General features: G+C 40.7%; 1 protein-coding gene across 3 annotated transcripts in view; it reads left to right on the top strand.

Moving 5' to 3' along the window:
* Window positions 1–2,946: 2,946 nt before the first annotated feature.
* LOC109960691 (cingulin-like protein 1) overlaps window positions 2,947–7,794 on the top strand; it is a 64,457-nt gene continuing 59,609 nt past the window's right edge. For 2 of the 3 annotated variants that reach the window (XM_020600959.1, XM_020600958.1), the window contains exon 1: window positions 2,947–3,161. The gene's annotated coding sequence lies outside the window, so the exon portion shown is untranslated. The remainder of the gene's footprint in view (window positions 3,162–7,794) is intronic. The other variant, XM_020600961.1, reaches the window with a different exon arrangement.

Genomic DNA, 7,794 nt, shown 5'->3' with positions numbered 1-7,794 from the left:
GACGGGTTTCTTCAAACTGAGAGAGGAGCTGTGTACGGTTTACACACAGGGGTGTGTAGGGGCAGTAGTTAGAGAAGTCTAAAGGTTAAAGGTCAGAGAAGTGAGCTTGGGACCTTGTGGTGGTTGGACCAGCAGGATTAAATCTGATGAGGCAGGTGACAAAGCAGTGTGTGCTCCATCCTCATTAAAGGAATACTCTGGAATTTTTCAGGTTGGTGTAAAAACAATATTGATGTATCCCTGTGTATGTGAGAATAGGTCTTAGTCATTGTCACTTTTCATACTCTGCACACTGACCCTGAATGTTTCCACCCGAAAAGTCACTATGCTGCAAAACATGAGGGACAAATACACAACTTTCATTTTATGAATAGCTCACTCCAGTGTTTGTCTGAGGCTCAAATGTAGCTTCAGCTGTCCCATATCCTGTGCTGTTCTAAGTCATTTTAAGCCTGTCTCTCTCACTCTTAGGTGATAATATTAGTAACCTGAAATCTACAAAACTGCTCTTTGACATTCTCCCCTCCCGATTTATCAATGAGGTCTTTGATACTACAGGCTCAAGTATCCTGGCCCTAATCAATCATTGCCTTGAGACAGGGTCTGCTCCAGTTGTCATTAAACACGCAGCAGTGCAGCCTCTTAATAAGATACCTAACCTCTACCCCTCAATTGACCATTTATTTTTTTGGTCTAGGGTGTTCTAGTACAAGATACTGTACATTTAGGAACCACCCTATGCTTGAACATGGTGCTTGTCATAGCCAATCCACAACTAGCACAGAAGTCCAAAAACAAAACACCACTTGAGTTCAGCACAGACAGGCCATTCCTTCAGATTGCCCCTCTGTACGGTCCCTAGGTGGTATCCTTTCCAGGACCCCACCTTACATTCAAGAAGGCTGCATACTACAAATTGCAGTTTGGTGTACAGACAACAGTCAGAGCCTTAATCTCAGATTCACCGTCCCACATAAAAGACCCTCTCATTCTCCATGCACTGTTTTTGGGCTGTGCCCTATTAGGCCCCGTGTGAAAAGGCTCAGCCACTAAACACTCGCTGGTTCGTGCCCTTCCTGGGTGAGATGACGTGTTTTGTGAGATTGTGTCAGTCTGTCTCCAGTTATTTTAATATAGCAGAGCTCACAGCACAGCTACTGTCATTACCTTTTCTTGTTGATTTGATAAGAAAATGTAGTGATGAGTTCAGGTCAGCACTTACAGCTTGGCTCTCTGGAACAGACACTTCCCCTCCCTTCTCTCATGGTGTCTTTTTCTCCTGCTCAAATTACAGATAAACTATTACAGGACTGTATATATATTCACAAGTGAATTTTAGGTATCAGTTACAGAACTACACCAATCTGGCATTGCAGAGTTCAGTGTCATCTCATGTTAATTGAATCAGACTGGATCATGTTTGTTAGAATGGAATTTCCTAGTGATCTGTGTGGGAAAAGTGCATTACAATATTCATAGCAACAGACACCTTCACAAAGTTACAGTATGTCTGTACTACATCTGTCTCAGTCCGCACCTATCAGGTTTATGAGCAGGTGTGTACAGTATTTGTACAGAATAAAGTGATGTGCTGCACCCTCATCAGTCCAGATTGTGACAAAGATTTCCTCAGGTGAGTCACCTGCTGGAACTTGAAAATGACATGTTCAGGTTTATGTATATTTTCAGTTTTGTTCATTGAAGGTTTCCCCGAAACAGGCTGTTTCAAGAAAGTGCTCTTTATAGGACAACAGCACATACTGATGAGGTATTACTCTGCCCATTTGAATGCATGGTATGGTGTCCATTTGTGTGTGTGTGAGAGAGCTGATAGTGTAACCTGCTGATGGGTGTGTTCACAGCTCCAGCACAGAGGAATGCAAGGTGTGGCTATCAAAGTTTCCCAACACAAAACAGCTCAGCGTTCAGTCTGACACCTAAGCAACCAGCGGGTGTTTAACCAACAGCCATTCCTCTCAATTCCAGGAGACTCCAAACCTCAACTGTAAGCTTTATGTGCAATCACTGTGTTCAGATTTTGCTCATGTTTATTACAATAGCTCGGGATCACAGTACAGATGACATATTAGAAGCACATTGGTCTGTCCCTTCTAAAACCAAGTGACCGATACAAAAATAAATGTTTGTTTTAACCATGATGATGATCCTTTGGTAAACCTAACCGAGTTGTCTTTTGTGTCTTTAGCTAACCAAACATACACCACAGCATTGTTACATCATAACAGGGGATTTTAGCTCTTTATCTGATATACCTTCTGGTCATTTAGTTTGGAGGATTTGTTGTCACATCTGGTTATTAATTTCCCTTTAAATTTAAGTGACATACACATAGGAGCATATATTTTTGTGACATTACAACTAGTCTGGGAGCCAGTCAGGGTCTAGTTTGCAACTCAGACAAGTGTCATGTGTAATATCCTGCACAGCATGTATGCATAGAGTGGAATAGTCCAGTATATGCCTATGTAGGCTAGTAGTGAAGAAGAGTCCACAGAAGGATGAATGCATTCTTCAATTTGTTATTTTTTGTTTGTTTCCCACTGGAACTCAATTTAAAGCAAGATACTGTAGGTTGGTGCTGTTGGTAGGTAGGTAGGTAGGTAGGTAGGTAGGTAGGTAGGTAGGTAGGTAGGTAGGTAGGTAGGTAGGTAGGTAGGTAGGTACTTATAGAACTTGACTGAATGAATCCGCTTTCTTATTTAGTTCTTCGTTAATGTTATGAGAGAGAAGAACACAGAACATACTGTAAAATGCCTCAAGGGCACAGAACATTCCTTAAATAGTTAAAATAGTTGCATTTTGGTGACACTGGTGCACTACATCTCCAAAAATGGTGAGAGAAAGAGAGTTGTCCGAGCTACTTCTCAAGAACTTTGTGCCAGAGAACTGAACTTTCAATTAGTGATTTTTATCCCGCTGACATCACGTTCCGTGCCTCCTGTAATTCACCTCTACCATGCGGTTGCACATAACGTGACAACTGTTGTGCGTGCGTCAGCGAAGTCCCGCGCGCTCTCATCACGCACGGCTCCGGTGTGCGGCAGGTGGAGTCCTGGACCCACCCACAGTGCAAACTGCTGTCAGCTGGAAACAGACGTCTGACAGACGAAAGCAGAGCGTCGCAGAGGGAACGTCAACAGGTAAGCGACTCATTTACCTGGACACTCGCCTTTTAACCTGACCGCAGTGTCGCTTTCAGCTGTTGTTTACACTGAGTCCGGGCCTGAATTCAGTGAGTTCACGGCGCGTTTACTGCAGCCGGAGTTCAGACAGTAGACCTTGTTTATTGAATCGTCAACTCTCAGAAGCTATATTAGATAAAAACTAACAGCGGGGAGTATTTGTAACAACGTCAGTCATATCAAAAACGTTTAAAAGTCACTATGAACATTGCATAATATTTAGTTGAACTTTAGATATCAGTTAAGTTTAATAAAGTTCATAGAGTACGATATAAATTAATCAGGAGATTAAAAACTGTAACTTTAGTGTTTTTCATTTGAAGGCTTGGAGTATTTCACAAGAAATCAAGATGTAGAAACGTCAATGCAGTGTGTATTTTGGGAACTACTGGAATAAATTAATGCATTTTAAGTCACTGTGGGATCTTATATCATTCCAGTGGTGAGTAAGTCATTATAAACCCACAGGTTATCATCCTGTGAGTCCAAGAAGTATCACACACTGTAGCTGCACAGAATATCTTTGTGTATCCTTCACAGTATGGCATAAAGTCCATGTGAAATCATTATCTCCTGCCCATACTTTAGTGAACTTGGTCTGGAGCTGTCTCCTGGTTTGGGCTATAGTAATCTCCTTGTCCACAGGCGTACTCTAGTGCTACAGCTTACAACACTATTTTAGACAGTAGTACTTCCAACTCTGTGGGAACTTTTCCCAGTTTGATGTGGAAGGCTCTGACTTCCCAGAACAGCGGAGGCTGTAATGGCAACATGTCGGTGCACATGGTTATAGAGTGACGGCATGTTCAAACATCAGTTTTAGCTGGAATGTTAGGGTGGCCACTGCCACATACTGAAGTATGTTGGCAGTGTACACTTACTTTTGGTCACCATAGGAACTTCACAAGACAACAACAAACAAACAAAAAATGTGCCACAGTGAACCTTAGAAATGTAACTGCTGCAGTGGCTTGTCACTGTTTGTATCACAAGGTACAGTTGCTTCCACTCACCACAACTTCACCTTTAAGCTCCATCCGACTTACACAGAAGCAGAAAATCTGTGCAGGACCAAATTTGTGAAAGTTTGAAATTCCCATTTGTTTTATCTCCACCGTGCCACTGTGTCGAGTCAAAGGGCAAGTCTGACTATCCTTGGCTCTGTGCTCAGATAAGAGCTGCAGAAAGGAGACTTATCTTTACTTCAGCTGGGTGGAGGGTGCTAATGTCACCTATATTGGAGCCACAGTGTCAAGTATTGGTTAATTTGTGACAACAATAATGATAACAACAATACCTGACCTGACTGCACTGTTTATGCACTGGGCCTCTGCATGTGTTGGGACAAAACCTGGGCAGTTGTTCAGTGATGGTGACAGTTTGCATCTTCTGGCAATGAGGTTATGTAACATAAGAGAGAGTTTTCTCCTTATAGTTGTATGTTGTTATTCATTCTCTCATCACACTCATTTCCAGCAGCACCAGGCAGCTGTTTGTTAACAATCTTTGATAAACTCACTGTCCAATACCCGCTCAGTGCCAAACACCAGGCACACAAACAAACACAGTGACTAGCTGGTGAAGACAGTGGAGCACTGACCAGCTAAAGAGCCAGATATATTTCTCGGGGGCCAATGAAACTAGAGCTAAAAAGATACTTGATTTATGCTCATCAGCCAGACATAAACACGACTCCAAGGGAATGATAATGTTGCTTTGAGTCTGTAGGATGTGGACAAAGGCCGTCAAACTGTCCTCACCAGGCACCGGCAGTCTTCATGTGGACTCATCAGAGGGAAATTAGCAGCATTTTTATCTATACAATAGATTTATTGATTTCACTGTCTCACTCATACTGCATGGGACAGTGAAACCAAAGGCTCACAGTGACACCAGGAGCCGGTCATTACAGATGCCAGTAAGAAGTTTGCAGCATAAAAATAACAAAGGATTGATGTGATTGTAACAGCTGTCTGTGAAAATTACGTTTTATTAAATGTGCCAGAGGAAAACAAAAACAGACTTGAGGCACAGAAAAACATGTCCAGTGGTGACGCACGTCTTATACATGTCTCTGTGTTGGTGTGGTTTGACACATTTTATAGACTTGAGTTCTGGCTGTTGCGTGAGTCGGGCGAGTGACACACATCAAAAACCCTCTCTCTGTGAATTGGTCTTGGAAGAAAAATAATGAGTAAATTCTCCTATCAGAAGCAATTGTTGTGAGGATGGAATTGAAATTGTATTGTTGCAAATGTGATCGCTGACTAAGAGGGTCGATATAAGATCACATTGTTTTGAAACTTGTGAATTACACCCCTACTTGATATCTAGCTCCTAGAAGAGTGATACTGAAGATACTATCTGCCTCCTCAAGCAGATAAATTAGATTGTGTATCTTAGTTTGGTCTTTTAACACATACTTAACTGGTGTTTCTGACCCTGAAACCAAAGTTTATTTTAACATTGTTGTAAATGGAAACATGAGACATTGCTAGCCTAATGTTGTAGTGTTACAGTGGCAGGGGAAACGGAGCTACAGTAGCTTTATGCGTCTGCTTGAAATACTATCTGCTAAAGCATTTAAAAAGATTTAAATGAAGTGCAGGTTTCTAGCCTGTCTTTCTGCTTCCGTCCTGCACTCTGCGTGTGAAACACTGTTGTGATGCTGTTGTCGGACTCCTGAGCAAACACAGGAGTCACTCATACATGTCTAAGTGTTTTCCCCGGCTAAGGAATGCCTCAGCTGTTAGCATGTCTTACTGTCAGCCTGTGGTTCCTTACAGTCTCTTTCCATCTTCCTCCTTTGTCTTGATGTCCTGTGTTTATTGTGTTTATCTGCTGTTTTATTTCTCATGTTCTAATTTACTTTATGTTTTATGTCTGTTGATTCTCCATTTCCTTGTCTCTTTTTCACTACTTCATCTCTTCTGTTGAACCTCTTTTACTTTATTTCACTTTCTTTCCACTCTCCCCATAAGGTACTTTTTCACCAGTAGTCCTCAATGAGGAGTTATTATTAGCTATTAGTGTATGTCTGTGCAGAAAACACAGCCTTCTTTTAATTGTTATTTTTGTCTTACACTTTCATTTCATTTGTTTATTATTTAATTTTTGGTGTAAATTCTATAGGTTATTTTTTATTATTTAGCATTTTTATATTTTTTTATTGTAATATTGTTGAGTTTTTTGGCATATAATTTTTTTTTTATATATTTCTGAGTTTATGTACAGAAAGATGGCACCTCTTCCTTAAAATTTGCTCTGTGATTTATTGTTCTAATTACATAAACTGCCCACTAATTACCTGTGCACACTGAGGCAGGCTTTGGCCAAATTATGTGCTTATTATATCCTACGTCACAAATTTGAACTTGACCATATTTCACTGTCTGTTCCTTTATTTTTTTCACTTCCTTCTTATAGTTTCTTTCCTTATTTTTCCATCACTCAGATACACGATTTCCTGTGTTTCTCTTTTTCTCCACATCTCCTTTTTCTCCTCTTTCCTTTTGTCCCTGTTCACTCTCACATATTTTCTGCCGATTTCTTCACACCACTCTTCCTTTGCTTGTTTAAATCTTTCCACATATCTCTCAAGTTCAACAATCTTTCTCTGCTGAAAAAGAAGAGTTTGTGTTAAGTGACAAATCGGAATATAATGGCAGTGGATGAACAGTTTATGTATATCTTCATCCAACTTTCTTTCTGTCTTTCACTTTGACGCACACCCATTCTCTCACTCCCTCTCACTCTCTTTAATGAGTTTCAATGGGACTACATTCTTTCCCTTGACTCCAGCCCAGACAGTTAACCAACCAGACCAACGAGAAAATACAACTGTTCGCTCTCACTCGCACACACCCACCCCATTCTCTCACATACACTTGCCAAGAAGGAGTCCAGAAATAGAGACGTTAAAAATCCACCAGGGTTTCCTGCCTTCTACTGACCTTTTATATTAAAGTAATAAAGTACAACAACAGATGAGGTGCTTTACTCTTTTACTGTATCTAGGGCTGGGTAATGATATTTTTCTGTACAAGTACAGCTACAAAACCTGAAGTTTAGTACCATTACTTTATCAATACTTGCCATACTTTGAGATAGTAAATGGTTCTAGAGACTTGGTGACATAGTAACCATTTGCAGGGAAAATTGATGAACTAACTTGTTGTAGCTGGCATGCTAATTGCTAACACCATAGCCAGCCAGGAATATGGTGTATAGCACTAGTCTGTCACAGTAGTTTTTTTTCTACTGTCTCTGTATTTTGTAGTTGACTCCATCATGGCTGTCAAGGTTGGGCATCATTTGCTCAAATAAGACAGTTACTGAAAGGAGACAAATGCTCTCTCAACATACTAACTGATAGTGTGACAGAGCCTTTAAGCATCCCTATTATAACACAATCTTTCATGTGGGGAGAGGGTTTATAATTTCATGTGTGTGCTATATGTTTGTGAGGACATGTTTCAGACGAGTGAGAATGACATTTTTGGGTGGTGAAGGCATTTCTTGTGCTCTTCATTTCTTCAGAGTGCTGTTTGAGGATTTGGACTTGGCTTTACGTTTAAAGTGCCCATGGCTG

This window comes from Monopterus albus, unplaced genomic scaffold, assembly GCF_001952655.1.
Source record: "Monopterus albus unplaced genomic scaffold, M_albus_1.0 scaffold50.1, whole genome shotgun sequence".
Classification (NCBI taxonomy): domain Eukaryota; kingdom Metazoa; phylum Chordata; class Actinopteri; order Synbranchiformes; family Synbranchidae; genus Monopterus; species Monopterus albus.
Note: the sequence above shows the minus strand (reverse complement) of the source record. Positions and strands in the feature narration are given on the sequence as shown.